General features: G+C 56.3%; 1 protein-coding gene across 5 annotated transcripts in view; it reads left to right on the top strand.

Annotated features, from left to right (window-relative positions):
* Positions 1-23,197, top strand: part of KCNG2 (potassium voltage-gated channel modifier subfamily G member 2) — a 46,913-nt gene that overhangs the window by 7,003 nt on the left and 16,713 nt on the right. For 2 of the 5 annotated variants that reach the window (XM_032310854.1, XM_032310851.1), the window contains exons 1-3: positions 11,551-11,723; positions 12,061-12,268; positions 15,169-15,259. The gene's annotated coding sequence lies outside the window, so the exon portion shown is untranslated. Of the gene's footprint in view, positions 1-11,550; positions 11,724-12,060; positions 12,269-15,168; positions 15,260-23,197 lie in introns of those variants that run through there. The other 3 variants (XM_032310852.1, XM_032310853.1, XM_032310850.1) reach the window with 3 other exon arrangements.

Genomic DNA, 23,197 nt, shown 5'->3' with positions numbered 1-23,197 from the left:
CGGCCAGGGGAGAACTTAAAAGCATCACCGGGCATACCCTGTCAAGCCAGCGCTGGTCCAGAGCTGACTTGGGCTGAGGAGACGCCGGGATGATCCCTCAAGGATGGTCTGACCTCCAGGTCTGAGCCGGGCGTTCTGCGTGTTGGTGTCTCGCTCACACCCCTCTTCCAGATGTCTGTGTGATGCAGGGATGTAAGGCCCTGAGAACACCTCCCAGGGCGACCTCAGGCCTCGTCCCCGCTGAGTGGCGGAGCCTGTGTCCCAGGACACCCCTGCCTCTGCGGGCTCAGCCGTCTCCTGAGATGAAGGGCGGCCTGAGGAAGCCGTCCGTCGGTGCTCAGAGGGCCTCGTGGCCTCTCCCAGACGCTGCCCGTGGTGGCTGCGCCCCAAGCCGGTATGGCCGGCGGCCTGGCCCACCTCATCCGTGGCCTGGGCCCGTCGCACTTTGCAGGACCTCAGGGGAGTCTCCTGCTGTGGGTTCCGCCAGTCCCTCTCTCGTTGCCCACAGCCCTGGGCAAGGGGAACTGTCGTGGGGTCCTTCAAATGTGCCCTGTGCCCCCAGTCAGGCCTGGAGAAGAGCCCCTTCAGAATCCGGGCCGTCTGTTAGCTCTCGGAACATGGGGCTGCTGGGGAGAGGCTCCAGGATGTGGGTTCTGATGGGTCCTTATGGCGTTTCCGGCCAGCCATGGAGTGACCTCTGGCTCTGCTTTCTGGGGCCGGCACCTCCCCTGGGACTGTGCGGTGACCCCCATGCAGGCTGTGGCCAGAAACAAGGGCCTGGGAGCCTCCTGAGGCAAGCGCAGATGAGAACCGCGCTCCTCTGTGGTCACCAGCAGACTGACAGGTCCCCACGTGCTGCTGCTTTGGGGCCCAAGTTAGAAATTAGTAATAATTGGGGGTCTTGCGCCATTTTCTTACCTCTTGTCCCTCCCATGGCCTGATCCTTCGTGTAGGAAGACCCCAGGGCTGACCTCCCTCAGCTGTTTTTAGTGTAATGTCAGAATTAGCCCCAGGCCTGGAGCCACCTGGAAAGGCCTTTGGAGAGACTGTCCCAGCTTGCGTTTTAAAGCCGGGGAAGGTAAGGAAGGCAGCTGGAGCCGATGCCTCGCCCGGCCTTCCTCTGTGCGGCGGCTCTAGGCCTGCAGACACGGAGGCACGGGCTCCCGGTCCGTATTCTTCCTCAAGAAGGGCCTCCGAGAGGCGCGTATTGTAAGGACTGTATGCGTGGGGGCTTCGAAAGGGCCCCAGCTCTTTCCTCACACCCCGTGGGACACTTCCAGAACTTCCCCAGCATCTCCATTTGCCCACAGGCCTGGTCACCTGCATAAGCACGGGTCTCCCTCTCCAGGAACCCATTACGGGGCTTCTGAGCCTTATAGCCTCTGCACACATCACACGCTTAACTTGAAGCAGTTGTGTTCACATCTTGACTGAGGAGCTCGAGGACACATCCTCCTAAGCAAATGACTGGGACACAGTTCCTGACTCAGGCCCCTTCCCCAGCTTGCCCCAGGCCCAGACAGCCCCGCCCTCCGGCCGTTCGCCGTCTTCTGCGCCGTGGCAACACGTGGGGTGTCGGGGCCGCACCCCTCACGTGGCTGGTCCTCCTCACGTCACACCTAGAAAAGCTGATCCTGGTTGCAGTGCCCCAGATCGGTCCTTAGATGCACGGAAAAGCCGGGGGTCATCAGTCTCCAGCTGCATGCAGATGCTGTTCTGCCAATCTATGACGCTCTGTCCTAACCCTCAGCCCCGGCAGGGAGGTACCCATGCCCACTGAGTCATCCTCTTCAGACAGCACTCCAGGGCAGCCTACCCACAAAGAGAGGCTGTTCACCTCTTCTAGAAGACATAAGAGCTTCACCCAAGGACGCTAAAGGCCCACACAGGTCATGAGATTTCAGCAAAGCCTTCCTCCCTGTCTCCTTCATTATTCTGGGTTTCAGACTGCTCCTCTGCCACTGCGGGGACCCAGGCTGCAGGGCTGGCAGGGCCCTGAGCCCATGGCCAGTGTCTGTGCTCCAGGCAGGCACCTGCATTCAGGCCAGCCTGGTCCTATGATGCCTGCTCAGTCGGCCTCACATGGCTATCCTGGTCCTGGACTGAAACAAGCCCCCACCAGTCTCAAATCAATAGAACTTAGAAAATGTGTTAATTCTTTTAAAACTCCTAAGAAAGGAAATCTCCAGGCTGAGGCAATTTCACTAGAAAATTCTACCAAGCATTCAAAGAAGAGTTAATCCTATCAATCATTCAGCGGAAAGGAGGGAACTCCTAACTCACTTTATGAGGTTAGCTTTACCTGGGGACCATAATGGAAAGCACAAAAAGGAACAAAAGGAAAAAATATCAATATTTTTTGTGAACTTAGACACAAAATCCTAAATAAAATATTAGCAAATTGAATCCAGTGATGTATAGAGTTGCAGACCAAGTGAGATTTACTCCAGGCATGCAAGTCTGACTCAACATTAAAAAATCAATCAGTATAACCCATATCCACAGAACAGGCATAGCGTCATATCAATTGATGCAAAAAAAAAAAAAAAAAGCATTTGATAAGATCCAACACCCACCCGTAATGAAAAACTCTCAGAAAACTAGAAATAGATATTCAACTAGACAAAGAGCATCTACAAAAAACCTCAAACTACTAACCCGTGTCAGTGAAAGGCTGCATGTTTTCCCCCTAAGATCAGGAACGAGACAAAGCTGTCCTCCGTCATTGCTGCTACTCAACTTAGTCCTGGAAGTTAGATAAAACCAGGGAAGGACATAAAAGAGGTACAGGTCAGGAAGGAAGAAGTACAGCTGCCCTCTATACAGATAGCATGAACAGCTACGCGGGGATTCCAAGGAATGTGCCCCAAACCTCCTAAACAAATGGAAAGACATCCTATGTTCATGGATTAGAAGACTCCATGTAGCTTAGCTGTTTTTTTCTCCTCAAATTGATCTGTGGATTTAATAAAATGTCTATCAAAATCCCAGCAAGAATTTTTGTAGATACAGACAGCTTATTCTGAAACTCATATGGAAAGGCATGACCTCTAACATAGCTAAGACGATCTTGAAAAACAAGAATAAATGGTGAGGTCTCATAACCCGGTATTAGGGCTCATTATAGAGATCCAGGAGCCGGGACCCCATGGTGCTGGCAGGAGGACAGATGCCCAGAACAATGGAACAGAACACAGATCCACACCGGTATATCCAACTAGTTTTTAACAAATTTTCAAAACCAGCTCAGCGGAGGAAGCAGAACCTCTGCAACAAATGACGTTTGAGCAACTGGTCATCCATAAGTGGGAAAAAAAGAACCTTACCTTAACCTCACACCTTGTATCAAAATTGAGTTAAAAATGGATCACATTTCAGGTGTAAAATGTACGGCTGTAAAACTTTAAGAAAAAAATAAGAGAAACCCATTTGGATTTGGGGTTAAGCAAATAGTTCTTAGACTTAACACCAAAAGTATGATCCGTAATATCTGGCTTGATAAATTTGAGCTCATCAGAATTAAAACCTGCTCTTCAAAGGACCATTTAACAGCATGAAGGGAAAAGCTGAAGTGAGAGAATGTATTAAGACACTGGCAGTTTGGAGGAATCTTCAGGGACTTGTTCTGTGTCAAATAAGCCAACCTCTAGGTAATCATTCTAATCTAATCTCCAGGTAACCATTCTATGTAATATTCTGAATTGATGAAAATACAGAGATTGGGAACAGATTAGCAGTAGTCGGGGGTTAAGGAGGCAGGGAGAGGGAAGCACCTGGTGGCAGGAGGGACCCTGGCGGCAACGGATGTCCTGCATCTGGGCTGCCAGCGTCCTGGTGGTTGCAGCACAGGGCCAGCCAGGAGAAGAACACACGGAATGTCCTTATAGTATATGAACCCACAGATAGTTCAAAATAAATTTAATCTTTAGAATGTATGTGCAACTATTTCATATAAAGGTTTAGCAAAAAGTTCTGGACAAATGTGTCACCTTGAAAGTCACTGTGACGTGGATTTGAAGGGAATTTGATACTGGACACGTATCGTCCACTGTCCTTGCTGTTGAAGGGGAAGGTCGAGGCAGACATGGACCATCCCCTTTCCTTGCTGTCGTAGATGCTGATCTAAAGACGCTTTGTGGAGGATGAGGAAAGCTTTCAGAGCAAGTGACTTGAATTTGCAGGAGCATTCACAGTGTCTGATTGTAGGCTAATGTTACAATAACGCCTGGAGTTGGGGGATGCTGGTGTAACGGGCCATCCTGGGACGAGAGGCTGTGCACAACGTCTATCACAAGCTCGCCGACTGCAGACTGATGTGGGGGTGGAGGCCAAGAAGGTCCAACGCCAGGATCCGTACGGGACTCCCAGGGTCACTAAAAGAGCCACAACTTAACAAAACCGTGGGCATCATCAGAGTCCCTGTCCATTCCTGTCCAGCCAGACAGCACAGCCCCAAACTTCTTGAAAGTCTCGCTCAAGCTTCTTCTTTTACCACCGACATCCCCTGGGGAAGGTGAGGAAAGCCTGGGCGTGGAATCTGAGGACGCTGCAACTCTGGCCCCCTAGGCTTTCAGAACTTGACGGGGATGTCCCACCTCCCCGTGCGCCACGGCCTGCCCCCTTCGGAGCCCAGGACGCCAGCCGATGCCCGGAGGCAGCCAGCCGCAAGACAGGACACTGGGAGAGAAGAGCCAGGTTCCCACGGCTGCCCGTGGTGATGGGCTGAAAGGTCGTCTTCTCCTCCTGTTCTTTGTACTGCCTGAGTGTCCACTTCCCTATGGGTTGGTTTTATTTTTATTTTTTAAAGATTTTATTTATGTATTTGACAGACAGAGATGACAAGTAGGCAGAGAAGCAGGCAGAGAGTGAGGGGGAAACAGAGAGCCCGATGCGAGGCTCAATCCCAGGACCCTGAGATCATGACCCGAACCAAAGGCAGAGGCTTAACCCCCTGAACCCCCCAGGTGCCCCTGCTTTGCCCATTTTAAAGTTGTTTTGTTTAGCTGAGTTCTCTGGATACGTGGCGCTCACTGATCTTAACCCTCTATCGGAGATACGATATGGCTTGAAAATATTTTCTCCCTATAATCTGATCTGTGGTGTTTTTTCACTTTATTGTTACTGGTTTTGGTGCACAGAATTATTTAATGCTGATGAGGCCCAATTAACTGATTTTTTCTTCTGTTGCTTGTGCTTTTGGTGTCATATCCAAGAACCCATTACCAAATCGATGTCATGAAGGCTCTGCCCGTGTTTTCTCCTGGGGGTTTTGTGGCTTTGGCTCTTTTATCCTGGTCTTTGGTCCATTTTGAGTTAATGTTTCTGGGAGAAGAGGAGGGTCTCACCCTTTCTTCCATCCCGTTTCCCAGCGCCGTGTCCAGAAGACTGTCTCCCACTGAATGGGCTTGGCCTCCTCGTCGAGAATCATGTAAGCACAGACCGTGCACTTGGTCTCTGGGCTCTCTGCTCTGTTCCTTTGGTTCTGCCTGGAGGCCAGGACCACACTCTGGTTTTGTCGTAGTCTTGAAACCGGGAAGTGTGAGACCTCCAACTTTGTTCTTTTCCAGACTGGTCTGGCTGTTCAGAGACCTCATAGGGACGGAGGATGGAATTTTCTGCTTCTGCAGACTCGTGTTGTTGGGGCTCTCAGAGGGTTGCCCAGAGTCTGTGGGTCACTCCGGGCGGTGTAGACACCTTTCCAGGCCAGATCGTGGTGTACCCCCCAGTATCTGCGTCACTCCAGGTGGTGTAGACACCTTTCCAGGCCAGATCGTGGTGTCTACGCCCCCATATCTGCGTCACTCCGGGTGGTGTAGACACCTTTCCAGGCCAGATCGTGGTGTCTATCCACCCCCCGTATCTGCGTCACTCCGGGTGGTGTAGACACCTTTCCAGGCCAGATCGTGGTGTCTACGCCCCCGTATCTGCGTCACTCTGTGTGGTGTAGACACCTTTCCAGGCCAGATCGTGGTGTCTACCCCCCTGTATCTGCGTCTTCTTTCATTCCTTCCAGCAGCCTTTGCAGGTAAGGAAACTTACCTCCTCGGGGAGCCATATTTTTAAGCATTTTATTCTTTTCCGTGGTATCATAAGTGAAATTGTTTTCCATTTACAATGGCCTGGGCCTTGCAGGGTCTGGGGCCCCTCCCCAACGACTGCTTCCTGGGGTCCCTGCTGCCCGGCTTCCCTCCACTTGCTTCTGCCAGGAGGCCGTCTGGGCTTTGCAACCATGGGCGAAGCCCCCTCCAGCTCTAGTCCAGCGGCACTCCGCGGACCCTGTCCTGGGAGGTGAGGACGGCAGTTGGGACCCCTTCTGCTGGACTCGTCACCACCGGTGTCCCTGGGCCCCCATGGGCCAGAGTTCTCAGAGAGGAAAAGGTAACTTGTACAGAAACTCCCCAGGAAGGTCTCGCCTGCCACTGTGAAGAGGGGACGTGCTCACTGCCTCCGTGAGCATCGTGGCCTCTGGCACACGGGTGCTGCCCTAGTGAAGAAGGTCGGGGCGCACCGGTGACTCCGAGCCGCAGGGGCCCGGTGCCCTCGCAGGCGCAGCCCATGGTCTCTGATGCGTTTTCATCCGCAGCAGCCGTGGATCAAAGGGAAGAGGGGACCTCCCGCTGCTGACAGGAAACAGCATTTCTGTAAAAGTGTTTGTTTTCTGAAGCCTGAAAGTCACAGCAGCCGACACGCCCGTGACAAGGAAGCTGTCCCGTGCGGGGTCCTCGCGGGGCCGAGGGATGCGGGGTGCTCGCAGGGACAGTTTGGTGGGATTACACCGAGGACACGCGGACGCCACCGTCGATTCGCGCGCGTGAGGAGCAGCATCTACCTCCAGGCGCCTTTTTGTCCGAGGCGGAGAAACGCCCAGAAGAAGTCGGAGGCACCTCCCTGCAGGCTCTGAGCTCAGGGCGCTGGGCCTGGCTGGCGGGGTGGGCCGTCCCACAGTAGCCGCAGGTGCGCCTCTGGCCACCGGGCCACCAGAAACGGCCCCCAGCCTGGTCGGCGGCAAGGAGGCCGTGGCCCTGAGGTCGAGCTGCGCAGCTGGGATCCCGGAGGACGCACAGTCCGGTCTCTCAGAGCCTGGCACCGGCCGGGCCGGGTGCTTCGCAAACATCCACGTGTCCGGTGGAAATGGAGGTGTCTGTGAAGGAAACGAAATCGGGACTGGAGCGGGGCACCGGCCGGCTGGACGAGGGGGCGTGGCAGTGGTGGGGGAGGGGTGACACACGCTGGGTCCTCCGAGGCCGGGGAGGGGCAGTGGCCACACGGGCAGGTGGGGGCCAAGACCACACGCCCACAGGACGCAGGCCATGGAAGCGACCCGCAGCAGGATGCTGGGGAGGCGGACAGCCGGGCGCAGTCCAGGACACGGCAGGTCAAGGGCAGAGCGGGGCAGCCTGTCTTCCCTCCTGCTGTCACGGAACAGCTGCCCCACACCCCGGCATGTGGCTGCACCAACCTGGCCACCTTCCGGCGGTCGGGCAGGAGCAGCTGGGCCTCAGGTCTCGGGGCTGGGAGGTGAGAGAAGGCCATGACTGTGCCTGTCCACGTCCAGTGCCGTCCCGGGCTTGCTGTCTGCTCTGATTGGGCTGCGTCAGGCCGGGCTGGCTTGAGCCTCACGAGTCCTGAGTCACGTCGGTGACCGGTGACCAGTGAGCGGTGTGTGAGGCCCGCTTCACAGATGCGCTCAGCTGGCCAGCCAGAGCCAGAGCCGTCCATCATCTGAAACACAGAATCTGCCATTCCAGCCGCTTCCGACGTGACTGTGGGCGGCCCCAAGCAACCTCACTGGGCTGTGCATCGGCCACCGTCCTCTCCAGCATGTTCCCGTCACCCCGAACAGAACCCTGTGCCCACTAAGCAGAATCCTCCCTTCCCGCAGCCCGCGGTAACTCCCAGCTACTTCTGTCTCCAAAACTTCGCCTGTTCCACACAGGACTCGTCCTTTTTGTGTCTGGTGTCCTTCGCTGAGCATGACGTGCCCAAGGTCCATCCGTGTTCTTGCGCGGATCAGCACTGCTTTTTGTGGCGAAAAATATCCCATTGCATGTATGTACTGCATTTTCTTCTCTTTCCTTCTCTTTTTGGTAAAAATATGTGGTTTAATCTAAAATACTCCATAAACATTTTTTTCATTTCCTCTCCTAACCTCAAGGAAAAAGCGTAAGCACTTTCCTTATCCATCTGTCTGCCGGCGGCCTCTCCCACCGTCGGCTGCCTTGGGTGCAGAGACCTGCTGGGGCCCAGCTCTCAGGCATGGGGTATTTACTTAGCAGTGGAATCACTTCGTCATGTAGTTGTGTTTCATTTTTGAGGACCCGCCAGGCTGTTTTCCGCTGTGGCCACAACCAGCGCACCAAGTGCTCGAGTGACCGCGTCCTCGCCAACGCTGGTGACTGTCTGTCCCAGTCACCCCCGTCGGTGGGAAGTGGGATCTCGTGCAACTGAGATGTGCATCTCCCCAGTCGCTGGCACTGTTGGGCGACTTTTCTGGTGTCTATCGGCTGCGTGACTATCTTCTCTGGAGCAATGCCTGTTCAAGTCCTTCGCCCATTTTTTCCCACTGGTTGTTTTCTTGTTTTTGAGTTGTAGGAGCTCCTACACACTCTTAATAGTAAGTCCTTACTGGGTATCCGACGTGGAAATATGTCCTCCTATTCCATGGGCTGTTTTTCCATGTGGCCGACGGTGCCTTCAATGCACAGAGGTCGTGGTCATTTTTCCGTCTGCCGGCTGAGTGTCTGAGTTGTATTTAAGAAGCCATTGCCAAGTCCAAAGTTCTGAAGACTCGACATTGTTTTTCTAAAATTTTTGTTTTAGTTCTTGAACTTAGATTATTGATCCACTTTGGGTTGTATATGGTGTGAGGTAGGGTTTGAATTCATCCTTGCATGTGGGTGGACTGTTTTCCCAATGCCATGTGCTGGCACACTGCTTCCTTCACGTTGAGCAGTCTTGGCACTCGTGTCTAAAATCAACTGACCAAAGGGGAGCCTGGGTGGCTCAGTCGGTGAAGCGTCTGCCTTCAGCTTGGGACATGATCCCAGGGTCCTGGGGTCAAGTTCCACATCAGGCTCCCTGCTCAGCGGGGAGTCTGCTTCTCCCCCTGCCCCTCCTCCCCCAACTCTGTTCTCATACTCATTCTCTCAAATAATTAAAAATCCTTTAGAATCAATCAACTAATCAACTGACCTTAGGTGTACGGGTTTATTTCTGGACGTCCTATTACATTACATTCCACCATGGGTGTGCGGGGATCACAGTCATATTCCTGCAGCATTGTAGTGTGTTTAGAGATTGGGAACTGGGAGACCCCAACCTCGTGGCTCTTTTCAAGATTGTTGTTGCAAATCAGAGTCCCAGACGCTCCATATGAATTTTAGGATAGGTTTTTTCCTATTTCTGGAAAAAAACACTGTTGGGATTTTGATAGGCCATCCTAGAAGTGTGTGGAACATTCTGGTAGGTTTTGCCTGTAAGAAAACCCAGCGGTAATATTTGGGGAAGATTGTGATGCTTTCAGTAAAACTTGTCAAATTCAGACTCAAGGTACAGTTCATTCCAGTGCCCCAGGGATGAAGCAGAAAGAGTTAGACTAAAAATAAAGAACTTTTTATTCGAATTATTTTAGACTTACAGAAAAGCTGTAAAATTAGCTGAGTTCCCTCACCCAGCTCCCCTCATGTCCTATCTTATGTGACGGTGGCCCAGTGGGAATGTGAACCAGCTTTAGAGCCCTGGCCCCGCCCTGGCTCCGCCCTGGCCCCGCCCTGGCCCAGCCCTGGCCCTCTTCCCTCGTGTGTCTGCATTCCGGGTGCCTCCTCACGACCCCACAGCACACTCAGTGCCACAGCCTGTCCCGGCCTGCGGCTTTCCCTGCCCCTCCAGATGTCCAAGGGTGGGTAGCGGTGGCTCTGGGCCTGCAAGGGTTTGCTGGCCTGGGGCAGCCCTTGGGGCCCAGCCCTAACCGCCCTGCCCCTCACCCTCACCTTGACCCTAACCTATGGGGGCCTCAGCCCAGGTGGGCCCCTCACACTTCCCACGGAGTCCGGCCCCTCCCCCAGCCCCCAGGGACTCCACTGGGTCCCCCCACCCTCCCCTCGTGTCCCTCCTGCCCTTTAGTTTCGCGCTCATCCCTCCAGGGTGCTGCTGGACCACCAGACGCACGCGGTGTGGACTCGTGTCCCCTACAAGTGGCTCCCCGGCCGGTCCTGTACAGCTCGCACTCAGCTGTGCGACTGCCAGGAACGCACCCCTGCCCCGCGCCTGGTGATGGTGCCCCGCTCTGTGGGGCTATGGACCCGCCGTGCTGGACCCGCCGTCCTGGACCCTCCCTGGGGACCCGCCGTGGCCACGTTCTGCCGCAAGCACAGGGGTGACGGGTACTCAGGGTGCGGAGGGCACGTGTGACCCCTGGCTCCCAGGTCAGCAGCGCCCCCCCCCCCCACCGGCTTCACGCGGTCCTCTTGGCTGCCCACTCTCGCACGTAGAGATTTTTAAACTTCTCAAGCCACGTGGACGGGAAGTGATGTCCGGGTGTCTTCGTCTGTTCTTCTCTGGCCATGAGTGTGCTGGAATGGTCTCTCCACACATCCGAGGGCCGTTTTTATCTATTTTATCTATTTTGCAAATCGCCTTTTCATGGTTTTCCCACTTCTCTATGGGTTTTGGTCCTTTGTCCCTCCACTGGAACAATGCTTCTGACGCGCTCGCACATCTGATCCGAGTACTACATGTTAACCCCATGAAACAGCTTGCTCTGATTTTGCTGGGATTGAATGAAACATGTACGTTAACCCGAGTGGAGGAACCTCTCGTGTAAAATGCCGCATCGCGCTATCCAAGACCACGGGGTGGCTTTCCCCGGTTCGGTTCTGCTTTTCTGATTCCGGGGTATTCTAAAATCCTTCCTTGTAGAAAGTGCCCACTTTCCTTGTGACACAGGCTCCCACGGATTTAGTCTTCTCTTGCAATTACCATATTCTTGATTTCTTGTTTGTGTAAAGGAAGCTGTTGTGGCCTGCTACTTCACTCAGTTCTATTAGTCAGTAAGTACATGTTTTACTACTGGTTCCTGTGATTTTCTAGTTACACTGTCATGTCACCTCCAGGTAGAGACGGTTTTACTGCCTGTGCCCACTCCATGCCTCTAATGGGTTTTCTTGCCCAATTCTGTCAGTTAATACCCTGGGGGTAACGTTGAATAACATCGGAGACAGTGCCTGTCCCCCCTTGCTCCTTATCTGGGTGGGAAGGCCTGTCGCAGCTCTTCATTAGCCAAGAGAGTGGCTTTTGGGCTTAACGTAGTGGTCTATTGTGCCAGTGAAATGTCCCCAGTTTCTGGACAGTCTGTCAGATGCTTCTTGGCATCTGTGGGATGGTCAGAAGATTGTTTACTCCTTGGGTTTATTTTTATGGCACATGACGTTAGTAGACTTCCTACTATTGAACCTGTCTTGCATTCCTGGAATAAGTTTCAATTTTTCTAGTATTTTTTTAAAGAACATCGGGTTCTTCCTGTTTAGTAATATTTGTTCAGATTTTTTACGCCGGTAGTCATGAGTGATACTGGACTTGAGTTTTCTTCCTTTGTATTAACCGCGTTTGGTTTAAGTATCAGGGTTTACCTGCTTCGTGAGAGGGACTCAGGAGCCTTCCTTCCTTTTCAGTGCTCTGCAGTACCTCGCAGCACGTGGGGCCTGTCTGGCCTTCCAAGAAGTCGGGTAGGTTTCCCAGAAACTCATCCGGGTCTGGTACTTTCTGTGGGGTAGCTCCTTTACCACCTTCTCTGTCTCTGACTCTCGTGGGATGAGTTCTGATCGTTGGTATTTCCGGAGGAAGTCGGCCATTTCCTCTAGGTTTCCAGATATTTGCGTGGAAGACTTCAAAGTGTCCCGTGATTTTTTATATTCCATTTCAGAAGTAAATTTCTTGAATATAATCATGTAGTTACAAAGGGGAAGAACGTTTGAGTGACCGGGAGAGATCACCCCTAGAATTTCAAACATTGTTATTTTCAAAGCAGCCTGTTACAGTGTTGCTCACCCTCCGTTTTCAAAGACTAAGCCGTTGGGTGGTCTACAAAGACGTCTCCCCGCGCCGCTGGTCCGAGAGCTGCCCGCCGTGGAAAGCAGTGGCCTTGCCTGGGATTCGCAGGGGCTCCGTGACCGTGGAGACCGGTGGCTTCTGGTGCGGCCGACACGGCGCACAGAGCACATCTCCGGGGTCGGTGCCAGGACAGCCCCCCACGAAGGGCCATTGTATCGCGGTACGTTTCAGGAGGCTTCCGTCTCCTCATATGAAAACACTCGAAGATGAGACTTCCCCCCTAAAATCAGACTGGACTTAGTCCTTTTCCCGGCTACTCGAGTTCTTAGATCCTCTGTTGGGGGCGTATGACGAAGCAGGATCAGAGAGCATAACAAAGTGCAGATCACCTCAAATTCCGCCGCCGCACCTGTGTGCTGTCCGCCTGCTGACGACTTCGGTCCCAGAGGTTTCTGTGTGCGTCGTCCCCAGAGAGAGAAACTGGGCACAGACGGTCGGTCGTAGGTCTGGGCAATTCTGTCACCTGCTGTTCTTCCTAGTCCTTCGTCACAGAGGTCACTGCCCAGAGTTGAAGACAAGGAAGGGGGAGCCCCCTGGAGAGGAGGCTGGAGGTCTGCGGGCTCGGGATGGCGGGCTGTGCCCCTCAGGCCGCCGAGGGCTGCAGCAGTGTCCCCACACGTCCCACAGCCTGTCCTCCAGCCGGCGGAGGGAGTGTCTGGATCCCGAGGCCGCGCAGAAGCAGCTGCCTCAGACTTGACTCGAAGCCTTATTCCCGCAGCCAGTGGGCAGCTCTGGACACCTGGGGGCGCGCTGCCCTCTATGACGAAGCGAGGGTCACGGCGAAACCAGGCCAGCATTAGGGCCCCTCCCCCTACTGCACAGCCACTGGGTGGCAACTTCACGGTGTGTGTGCCGCTCTCACGGAAAGTTAAATTAATGTGCGTTCCATGCTGGTTCAGAGGTATGGGAATGATTAATCACTTGTTCTAAAAATTGATTTGAAAAAGAAATGACCAAATACGAGTTGTCCCGATTGAGAAGTAAAATTCGATTATCTGGGACACGTGCTCGCTTCCTGTTCTGTGTCTGCTCTCCCCGGCGTGGGGACAGGAGCCCAGCATTGGTGTCTGCTGGTCTTTATGGGGACACAACGGAGGTCTCAGGCCCCCTGAGGACCGGCCTGGGGCCCCTCACTCAGTAGAGGACGAGGGTGGAGAAGCCTAGTAGCTAGTCGGATCACAGCCCACCTGTTTGTCGGGAGCTGGGGATACTGAGGGCCAGAGGGTCGGGACGGGGGAACTCCTGGAACCCACGAGAACTTCACACCAAGTCCCTGTCAGCCCCCCTGCTGTTTCAGGAGCTGCGCCGGGAAGACGGCTGCTCCGGAGTCCGCGTCCTGGGCCCGGCGAGGGGCTCCGCAGCTCTGGAACACAGCTCTCAGACTTCCCCACCTTAAGGATGACTTAGGATCAAAGAGCTTTTTTAAAAGTGGGTCGTGTGTATCACCATAGCCAGGTTAGAAATCACTGGGGCAGGAACAAGCCCCCTGAGGGCGTGCCCGTCCTGTGCCCTGGGGTCCTGTGACACCGGTGGTCCAGACCCGCCTCCAAGAGACCGGCACCGACGGGGACGCTCGGGACGGATTTGGGAAATGCTGGCGGAAAGACAAGCTCCCAGGAATGTTAACCATGCCCTCCGGGATTGCATTTCCTCCAAACCGTGGCCCAGAAACCAGCAGGAAGTGGACGGGCAACTCCATTACCCACCCCGCGGCCCGCTGCTCCACGCGAACGTGGACGGTGGTGGCGGAGGAGGTCTCTCCTCTCCGGGCTCCGTGAGCAAAAGTACCGATGTAAACCGCTACTTCAGAGGGAAGGTGGGCTTGACGGTCCATTTGCATAAAGCACACTAATTATGACCCTCTGACCTGTGCCTTGAGGCAGATTCAGCAGTTACAAGTGTCCTGGAATGAATGGTCTTAAGCAGAGGGCGCACGGGCCGGGGTGGGGGGTGGTCCCTCCGTGCGTACGAGGATGTGTGTGCTGAGCTTTGCCGACTCTGACGGCACCGTGGGCGAGGGGCCGGGCCGCCCCTAAGGGGACTGACATCCCGAGAGACGACAAATGACGTCCAGGTCTGTGGCTGGTCCAGACGGGGCACCTGGGGTCGGCTGAAGCAGGGTGAGCGCGCAGCCCGTGTCACAGTGACTGTGGGCTCCTCTCACAGCAGAGGGCAGCTGGCCCTTGGGGCAAGAGAAGGAGGCAGGTCCGGCACGCGGAATGTGACGTGTCCAGGAGGAGGTGAGAGACGCAGAATGACAGAGTGATTCGGGAGGTCTTCCAGAGGACGCCAGCGCGGGGGATCGGCCTCCGGAGAGAACCCTCCTTCCCTGACACCGGACGGTTGTGGTCAGGGGCGGGGGACGAGGGCCTCGTGCTAGGGCCTGCAGGTCGCACTTCTCACACTTTGTAGCGTGGGCTCCTGAGCAGCTGTCCGGTCTGCAAATGGGAGGCCAGGAGAAGACAGGAGACAGGAGCAAGTTCTGGAAAATTCTTGTGTTTTCCTTCGTCCAAATGCTACGCTGGGGACTCTGCCTTTGGTAGACGAGAGTGACCGCGTGGTTTGCCGTCGCGATATGATTAAGTTGGTAAATGAGATAAATGCAAAACATTCCCCGAGAAATAGAGGCTCTCGAACTGGGGAGCTGTGGTCCTTGTGACCAGCGGTGGACTTCATGGGGCCCAGGGAGACCCCAGCCCGAGCCGAGATGATGTGTGCGGCGACAGAAATTCTACACAAGCAGATGGACTGGGTTGGTTGGATTCTCTGACAAGTTCATGGCCCTACCAAGGTCAAGAAGCCACGCCTTAAAGGGGATTGGAGGGGCCCCCAGGAGGCTCAGCTGATGAAGCGTCCAGCTTCTGGTTTCAGCTCAGGTCGTGATCTCGGGGTCCTGGGATCAGGCGGGCTCTGTGCTCCGTGGGGAGTCTGCTGGGGCTTCTCCCGGCCTCGGCCCTCCTGGCTCTGGCTCACACGTGCTCTCTTTTCTCTCTCTGTCTCTCAAATAAAATCCATCTCTTAAATAAAAAACTAAAAGGGAGATTTGACGTGTCCTTTCAGGGACTTGAGCCCACTGGCCGAGGTCCGACGGACGGCACCATTTGCGAAGGGGCCCCTGGGATGAGCCACCACGCGGGGACACCGACCTGAGGTAAGACGCGTGCCTGCCCCCCACACCCCACTGGGAGGAAACGGGAGGATCTTTTCCCTGAAACGTCTCACTTAGAGTCTCAGCAGGTGACGCCGTAAACACACGGACGTCCTCAGAGCTTCGATGAAGGAGGGTGAACTCTGGGGACAGAACCCAGGGACGAGCCCCTGAGCCCGGCGGCTTCGGGTGCCCGTCGCCCAGGAGCTCCTGCGGCTGCTCTGGGAGGCCAGCAGGGACGGCCAAGGGGGCCCCCCGAGTTCTAACTGAGGAGTGGGATAGCGGCAAACTGATGACCTGGGGGACCCCAGAGAGCCTGTGTCCGCTGTCCCCCAGGCCTGTCCTTTGTCCTGTGAGTCCCCCGGAGCCTGCCTCGCCCTTCATGGGACCCTCACGGAGCAGACCTGTGAGCTGCTGATTCTTTGAGCTTCGCCCCAAGATTCCGGACGGAAGGCTGTGCAGGGGTCTAGGTGCTCACCGATGCAGGGGGACGGTGTCACCGGCTCCCTCCCAGCTCCAGCTGCAGGGACCCCGGTCCCACACCCGCCCCCCGGGGGTCGTTCACCTGCCCCCAGGCTGTCCGTCCGCAGCTCCGCGGGCTCTCCCACACCAGCCTGGGCCTCCCTGTCCAGCCTCGGCCGCTACTGCGCAGCCCGTCCCTGCTCCGGATTCCCGCCCCTCCCTCCCTGGCCGCTCTCACCTGGCGCTTACAGACCTTAAATCTGGAAGAGAGCTAGAGATTATCTCATTCAACCCTCAGTTTGCTACCTGGACCCTGAGACCCTGAGGGTTGTGGGTGGTGGGCCCCAGACGCACACCAGGGGCACCAGGACACCCTCCCCTCCCCCGACTCAGTCCTCAGGCTTTCCCACCGAGGCGCCCAGAGTCCTGTTGGGCGCAGCACACAGTGGTCCCAGTAGCTTTGCACACTCAGATGTCCCCCCTCTTCCCGGCCCCTGAGTGCCTGCTCTGGCAGGGGCAGGTCGGCCGTGAGCTGCGGTGTCGGATCTGGCCAGGCCTTTCATCAGCGTCGGCTGCGAGCCAGGATTCACCCTCCGGCTGGGAAGGTGGAAGCTTCAGCTCCTGTAAAAACCGGCGGAGAGGGATAGCGTGTGAGTTTTCCTTGCCGTGGCGTCTCCGTGTTTCTCAGCCTCCACGACTGGCTCAGGGTTTCTTGGCGTCCGACCTAGGTCTCTCACTGCACTTTGATGCAGCTGTTAGCGCTGCTGGGTGCGGCCCCTGCGGCTCTGTTTGCCTTCCAACACCCGCATCTTAGTGGTGTTTGGGGACTGAGAAAGTGGGAGCCCTGAACTCACAGAATAAAACCCAAATCTGCTGCAGTCGTTTTAGAAGCGCACGTCCATGAGGACACCCGCGGACGGATGGGGGCCAAGCAGGCCGCATCCGTGAGTGAGTAACGGGCACATCAGTGTCGACGTGTTTTACAAAGACTCCTCTGTCCGGTGTGGTCAGGCCCCGTGTGGTCCCTGTGACGGACACACGACCCAGCAGCCCCGCATACGTCAGAGCGTCCAGGGTGCCCAGGCCCTAGCCAAGGCCTCGGCGGCGGCCGGTGCCATCACACAGAGCGGCCGGGGAGGACAGCCCAGGGGCCGTGCAGGTGGTCAGGGCGTGGGCACCACCACGGCGTCGCGGCAGGAGAGTCCGTGTGCTGGCATAGAGTTTTGTTTCGGGGTTTGTCGCTGTTATTTTCCAGCTTTTTTTAAGGGAAAAGTCTCAAACACACCAGAAGTTGAAGGAGTCGCTCGGTGAAGACCCGGCCGTCTGCGTGTTCACGTTCACGTGAACTAACGACCCACCTTGGAAGCAGACCCGGGAATCGAGGCATCTTATCCCTAAACAGTTACTATGCGTCCCCAAAACAAGGCCCTTCCCTCTGGGACCACATGCATGTGACACTGAAGAAAATTAACAATCATGGCTGTATCGTGTCCAATTGCAGATCTCCCCAGCGGTCACAAACCGCCTTCTGTCGCTGTTTCGGATAAAATTAATCGTGTCTACAACTTCATCGGTCGGTTGTCTCAAGCTCTTTGAACCCTGATTCTAGGACATTCCTCCACGTTTTGATTCCCACGTCCCTGACTCCACGAAGAAGCCAAGGAGTTCTCCTCAGAATGGCCTCTGCTCATGCTTCTGGGCGAGCACGTCACCCCCGGGTTCTCTGGACACCGGGACATGGGTCTCTGCGTCACTCAGGGCAGAGCCCGATGGCTGTGGCAGTGTCAGCCGCTGCACACCGTGTCATGCTCGAGGCCACGATGTCAGTGGGGCCATGCCACGTTGTGTGACTGGACTCAGGGTGAACCCAAAAGGCACCCGTCATAAAGCCACATCCCCCCTCATGACGACTGGGTGGCCGGTGCCCGGCAGATGCCCGTCCCCTGGGGATGGCAAAGGGCTTTCCCTCTTCTCTGTGTCTCTCTCTTATTTCTGCGTCTCTACAGACTCATCAGCCTCTGTTCACTCGTGTCACGCGTCCACTCCCAGCGTCGGCCGTAGGACCCGTCCCTGTGCACCACTTCGCCCGGGACTGCGGCGCCGCTCACAGAAGCGCTGGTCACAAGGCGCTGATCTCACCCCGGACGCTTCCGACCTCCCCTCGGGGACCGGCACTTCCTGCGAGATGCAGCTCACGTGGGAAGGGCCCATCCCTGATGGCTAAGAGCATTTTCCCTAGAAAGAGAGGGTATTTAGTTGTATGATCTTAGGAGGTACGCCAGATGTGTTCATTCTGTTCTGAGAGGCTACAACAGAAGTTTTAAGTAAGATCCAGAGTCCCATAACATCACGCCCCAAATCTCCAGGTTTCTTTGGAAAATCAGTCCTCATACCAAGAGCCAAGACGGTTCAAACCCAGCAGAGGACAAGCATGAGACACCGACATCAAGACGACAGACACGTTAGAATTAATTAAGCTGCCATCATAAAAACACGTCAACGAGCAACGACAAACATGCTTGACAAGAAAACTGAGCTTTAGCAAAGACAGAGCGTCTCAGTGAAGGAAGAGCAGGTTTGAAGAAGAAACGGGAAACTTTAGAACTGAAAAATACAATAAATGACAAAAAGACGCAGTGGATACATTCAAGCACCAGTGAGAAGGCGTCTGGACGGCGAGCCGGGCCGCCTGAAGGGCGGGGAGGACAGAGACAGGGTAACACGGATGGCGGCTCAGAGACGGAGCGGCCCTAACAAGAGCCAGCGTCCGTGTCGTCCGAGTCCGGGAGAGGAAGGACAGCGGGGCGGAAAGTTCTTGGGGAAATAACGACTTAAAAATTAGCAAAAGACACAAGTCTACAGATTCAAGAAGCTGAATAAGTACTAAACGGTACAAACCAGCAAGTCCACACCAAGATAGACCATAGTCAAATGTCTAAAAACCAGGAAACTAAAAATCTGGAAAGCAGGTAGAGATAAAACGTGCCTTACCTGGAGGGAAACAGTTCAAACGGCAGGAAATTCTCATCAGAAGCCATGAGGCCAGAGGAAGTGAGACCAGATTTAAGGGCTCAGTTTAGGACAATTCGTATCAGCTCAGAATCTCACATTCAGCAAAAACACCTTCAGGAATGAGGTGAAATCAAGACATTCTCAGGATACCCGGACTAAGAGAATTGTTGCCAGCAGACCCGTCCCCTCCAGCACACGCTGGCTGCAAGTTCTTGGGAGAGGCAGAGGCTGAGGGGCCCCGGGGGAGAAGGTGGGGAGTGAGTGCGGGCAAACGCGGCGGCTTTGCTGCTTGCCTGGGGCTTCCGAAGCGATGTCCGATGGCCGGAGAGAAAACCGGACAGCTGCCCATGTGCTTCTAAAGCCCCTCGAGGACCAACCGCGGACAGCTGTCCGCCGGGTGTGGCGCGGGCATGTAGGGGACGGTCAGGGACCGTGCTCCGCGCCAGCTGTGGAGCGGACAAGTCGTGTGCACATAGCGCAGGGTCCGAACCAGCCGCCGAAACACCCGGAAACACCGTGACGGGTCTATGGAGAGTTCCAGCGCACGTGCGAGGCCCATGCACAGGGGCACCTGGGGGCTCCGCCCGTGAAGCCTCCCCGTCTGCTTCGGGCTCCGGCCATGACCTCAGCCCCACACCGGGCTGCACGCTGGGTGGGGCTCTGCTTCTCTCCCTCCTGCCCTCCCTCTGCCCACCTTAAATGCACAAGCGAACCCTTATTTCATGAAGGCTACATGGTGCAAGGGCCCTGGCTGACTCAGTCAGTGGAGCTGATGACTCTCGGTCTCAGGGTCGTGAGTTCAAGCCCCATGTTGGGTGGAGAGCTTCTTTTTTTTTTTTTTTTAAAGATTTTATTTATTTATTTGTTAGAGAGAGAGAGCGCACAAGCACAGGCAGACAGAGCGGCAGCAGAGACAGATGGAGAAGCAGGCTCCCGCTGAGCAGAGAGCCGGATGTGGGACTCGATCCCAGGACGCTGGGATCATGACCTGAGCCAAAGGCAGCCGCTCAACCCACTGAGCCACCCAGCTGTCCTGGGTAAATTAAATTAGAGTTTCTTAATTTAAAAAAAAAAAAAAGACAAGAGATTTTTTTTTTTTTAAAGCATAAATGGTACAAATAAAACAAATACCAGTTAAAAGGCAGAGATTGGCAGACCGGGTGGAAAACAGGACCCAGGTGCATTTGTCTGCAAGAACAGCCGACAGGAGCAGGCAGCCACGGAAGGGGTGGACGTGTCACACACACACCCGCCGAAGGGAAGCTGAAGCGGCTGTATTTTGTATTTGATAAAGCAGACAAGGGGCAGACACGAAGGCCAGGGCAGAGAGGGACACTCGAGAGGCTGAGACTCAAGGCTTGGAGACAGGGCCACGCTCCGTGTGTGCACAGGAGCTCCGACAGGGTCGAGTCTGACCGGGTTGAAAGCAGGCTTGAGGTCCATACAGGTCCTCCAAAGTACTCAGTGAGGTGATTTTTGTAAATAAAGAGAAACGTGTTCTGGAACGCACGTGGAGGGGTGAAGACTCGGGTCAGTAAAGGCCGTCTTGGAAAGAATGAAGGGTAGAGGCTCGAGCGCGGGTCCGGAGACGAGCCACACGTGCCGGCGGCAGACGCCGGCACACTCCATGGGACGGAACAGAAGACCCATGAGGAGGCACACAGATGGGCCAGCTGGGTTTGGGGGAAGGGGTTGTCTTTATTTTTTTCTTTCTAAGATTGACTGGTTTTAGAGCGAGCGAGAGCGGGAAGCAGGAGGGGCAGAGAGAGATCCAGGGCAGCCTCCACGGGCTCGGTCTCGCCACCTGAGCCGAAACCAAGAGCCGCTTCAGCAACTGAGCCTCCCAGGTGCCCCTCCGACTGGGTCTGGAGGGGACTCAGAACGCGTCAATGAAGAAGAGATGGTCTTCTTAACAAACGGGGCTGGAACCGTCAGACGCGAAGACCGTGAGCTTCCACCCAAGTCCAAGTGGAAACGTTGGCTCCCCTGGCACTTAACCCAGAGGGGAAGATACGCTTTACGGGAACGTCCGTAGCAGGCGTGTCCAAACCCTGGAGATAACCAGAGGCCCCGCAGCCTGGGCGCAGTCGCACAGAGTGTGGTCCCCCACGCCGCGAGCCGTCCCCAGGATGAGGAACAGCCCAGGTGAGCGCCCGGTGCCCAGTGCCGATCGAAGAGCTGACAAGCCTGTCCGGGAGGGCCGCAGCCTGTCCGTCCAGAGGCCACTCCTGGGGTTCTGGGTTTTTTAAGTTTATTAACTTCTTGATGTAAGCAAGGGGGGGCTCAACTCACCCCCCCGAGACGGAGAGTCACAGGCGCCCCGAACTGAGCCGATCAGGCACCCCCACCACTCCTGAGTTTGACCAGAGGACGGGGTGGGGTTGGTGTTCGCTGGGGTTACGGAGGCGGCAGAAGGGGGTGGGCGTCGGGGGCCACGGGCGTGGCGGCGGCGAGACTGGGCTGCAGGCGTGCGCGGGGCAGACTGGGGACAGGCCCCCGGGGTCTGTGCAGGGAGAGTCTGTGCGCGGTGACCCTCGCTGCACGCACCGTGGTCTCGTGCACACGTAAGCACACTCTGCTGCACGCGCCTTGCTTTAGGTACCAAATTCCAGGTCTAACAGGTTCGGAGATTATACGTGGTTCCCGTAAGTCATAACTCAGAAATAATCATCAGTTTTTCTATCAACAACATGGCTGAAAATGGGTATAATCAGCACGTTTTCGGTTCCTCTTGGAGCTTGTGTTGCTTTGGCACAGAATAAACCCATTTCAAAAGAAAATAATTGAACGCATGTGAGTTTAAAAAATCAGGGGCGCCTGGGGGGCTCCGATGGTGAAGCGTCTGCCTTTGACTCCAGTCGTGGTCCGGGGGTCCCGGGATCGGCCCCACGAAGGGCTCCTTGCTCAGCAGGATGCCCGCTTCTCCTCTGCCGCTGCCCCCGCGTGTGCTCCCTCTGACTCTCTCAAGTAAAGTCTTTCAGCAGAACCAGAATTACAGGAATGACCCTAGTGAGCACTCATTTTTAAGACTGAAAATCTCTGAAGAGCCATGTTTTACCTGAAATTACTGACTTTCGGCTTGTTTCTAACTGCGGCTGGTCTTCTCCGCCCCTCTTGTCCTGCTTGTTCGGAGACAGGAACCCGCAGCAGGCGCCGCCGGCCTGTGGGTGGGCCGCACGCGTTCTGTTGGGGCCACGTTCCCCTGTTGTCCCAGGGCCGGGTCCACGGGTCTGTCCCGTGGGCACGGGCCCGCTTGGAGACTAAGCGTCTCCACCACAGAGCGGAGCCTGTGCCTGGAGAAGACCTGGCAGGCGAGAGCCGGACAGACGCTCCATGGACAGACACTGCTGGCCACTGGCCACGGCGGCCGGCGGGGAGGAGCAGGGAGGGAGCCGGCTCTGCCAAGACTCCGGAGCCAGACGGAGGCGGGAGCAGCAGAGCCTGCGGTCGCCGCATTAATGGCCTCCAGCATCTGCGGTGTGGCCCTGAGGCTGTGACGCGGAGCCCACACAGCTCAGAGCGTCCTCCTCGCCAGGACGCCCCGTGTCCTCCCCGCGGTGCGGACGCCCCGGCAGCTCCGCGTGGGTGTCTGGCTTTCTCGCGTCTTCCCTCGTGCCGTGGCCCAAAGGAGCCCGCTTGGAGCCAGGTCTCAGCCTGGCACCGCCGACGGTGGGCGTCCCGGACCGAGCGTGACGGCCAGCCCCCGCCTCCAGCTGTCGGTGCGACGCCGCAGATGGTGCCGCGTCCCTAGGCCATGGGGTCTGGCAGGACGCGGGACGGTGGCTGCCGTGTACACAGCGGCCCCGCAAGCACCCGCAGACGCTCCGAGTGACCTCAGCTCAGAACTGTGAGTGCCCCGGAGTGCCCCGAGCCCTCGATGACCGGGGGTCCTTGCTGTGTTCGCGCGGCCACAGGCACGAAGCCCCGCGGGCCTGCTCAGACGCACGTGCCCCGCTCCGGCCTCCGCTCCTTCCCCCAGAACTCAGACACTGCTCGTGAGCACCTGCCAAGTGCCGGTGGTGTTCTAGGCATGGGGGGCAGGCGGTGACGCAAGACAGACACCGCCCTGGCCTCCTGGTGCCCACCTGTTAGCGGAGCCCCCTCCGGGCTCGCAGACAGGTGTCCTTCCCCAGCTGCCGCTCCCCGCGCCGCGGCCCAGCCAGAGATGGGGACCCAGGCACAGCCGGGCAGGACGGTGAATGTGCGGCGCTCGTGGCAGCTCCAAGAGCCCCCGGCCCTCCCGTCCCCGGAGTGGGGATCGCAGGTTCTGTGGGGCACATGACTGCTGCACATGGCACGGACGTCAGTCTGGCCCGGCGTGGACAGCCTGTCTGTGCTCCATCCCTCAGCTGCGGTGGCTGTGAGAGCTGGGGCTTCTGGCCCGTCCGATGTCCGGCGCTCGGGAAGCCACGTGTGGCTCCGTGTGTTGTCCTGGCTTCCTCATGGCCTGGCACTAGGCCCCATGCA

This window comes from Mustela erminea, chromosome 13, assembly GCF_009829155.1.
Source record: "Mustela erminea isolate mMusErm1 chromosome 13, mMusErm1.Pri, whole genome shotgun sequence".
Taxonomy (NCBI): Eukaryota; Metazoa; Chordata; class Mammalia; order Carnivora; family Mustelidae; genus Mustela; species Mustela erminea.
Note: the sequence above shows the minus strand (reverse complement) of the source record. Positions and strands in the feature narration are given on the sequence as shown.